Source organism: Monoraphidium neglectum, assembly GCF_000611645.1.
Source record: "Monoraphidium neglectum strain SAG 48.87 unplaced genomic scaffold scaffold00932, whole genome shotgun sequence".
Classification (NCBI taxonomy): Eukaryota; Viridiplantae; Chlorophyta; class Chlorophyceae; order Sphaeropleales; family Selenastraceae; genus Monoraphidium; species Monoraphidium neglectum.
This window is the reverse complement of record NW_014012696.1, coordinates 15,783-17,353: the sequence shown is the minus strand read 5'-3', so window position 1 is coordinate 17,353 and position 1,571 is coordinate 15,783.

The following is a 1,571-nucleotide window of genomic DNA, read 5'->3' as shown; positions in this document are numbered from 1 at the left end:
CCTCAGCTCGTGCTCGCACACTAGACTCTGGCTGCAACAACACTAGCAAAGTCAATCATCCTCATCGGCAGCCGCCGGCAGAGCAGCCGCGGCGGCGAGCGCGCACAGGCCCGCTGCTGATACAGCCACGCCACCCGCAGCGCGTGATTGCCGGCCACAGCACGGGCAGGCCGACGAGGCCGGTTGCAGCCATACACCATGCCATGACACACACCACATGCCAGCCAGCGGCGCGCCCAAAGCCGGTATCCCGCCCGTTGAATGCCATGGCTGTTGCTTAGACGGCCGCTGCGAGCCACAGGGGCCAGGGCAGGGGGCAGGAGGGGGCTCGCTTGACGCTCAGCAGTGGCGGGAACACATTGATCCTCTGAGCCAGGGGCCGTGGTCGAGCAAAAGGAGGAGGAAAGGGGATGGCACGTCAGCAGGTGGGGATTTTGCCAAGGATTGGCAATAGGACGGTTGTCGCCAGCACCAAGGTTGGCGGGTGAGGTCCTAGTGGCAATAACAACCTCGTTTGCTCAGGAATCCAGCGCGAGGTGTCTGTGGAACCTTCCCTGTCCGCAACGTGTGTGCGCGCACCACAGCACATGCGACGCCCACGCAGCTTGCATATGCCGACAGCACACGAGCGGTCGCATCTCACCTCTTCCCGCATCAGCAGCAGAGCAGCAGGGCCAGGACGCAGAGTAGGGCGGCCGCCATGCAGCACACCAGAGGCGCCAGCTGGCGCGGCGCTGCCATCACGGCGAAGCCAGGCATGAGGAGCGCGGCAGCCTCCAGAGCGAGCAGAGGCACAGCCAGCCGCCGGAAGCTTCTGAATTTCAAGACTGAAAAGCCGACCTCGTCAGATGGGTCTGTGAAGCCGGACAGGCAGGCGCGCAGGAGCCCGAGCCGCTCGCCCGGCCGCGTGCGCAGACGCAGCGAAGCCGCGCCCGGCGCCGGCGGCAGGGCGGCGGCCGGGATGCCCGCGCCGGCCCCCGCCGCGCCGTTGCCGGCCAGAGCCGGGCTCGGCCCGACTGAGGCCGCAGGGGGGCGTGGCCCGAGGAGCGCCGCCAGATCTGCCACAAGAGTCTCGGGCGTCGTCGAGGGTGCAGCAGGCGGGAAGGCCGGACCTCTGATTCCGCGAGGGAATGGTGCATCATCGTCGTCGCTGTCATCATCACCGCCGCCGCCGCCGGGGCCGCCGCCCAGCGGGCGCAGCCACGAGATTCTTGGCGGCCCGACGGGCGGCGGCGCAGGCGGCGGCGTGGCGTAGGGGTCTGGCCCCCGCCCCGGCTGCGCCGCTGCCGCCGCCGCCGCCCTCGGCGATGCGGCCGGCGACCCCTCCGAGCCCCCAACGACGCTGGTCTGGCGGCCGCGGCCGTGGCTACCAGCACTGCCCCAGAGCTGCCCGCCGTCCGGGCCCAGCACAGCCGCGTCTGCCGCCGGCAGCAGCAGCCGCGCGCAGTGCGGCATCCCGCAGGACAGCGCAGACGGCAGCAGCGCCGCAGCGAGGCCGGCGGCGTCGCCGCCGGCGCGCAGCGCGGGCGCATTTGCGCAGCCCTTGGCGTGGGGCGGCGCGCGGGAGCAAG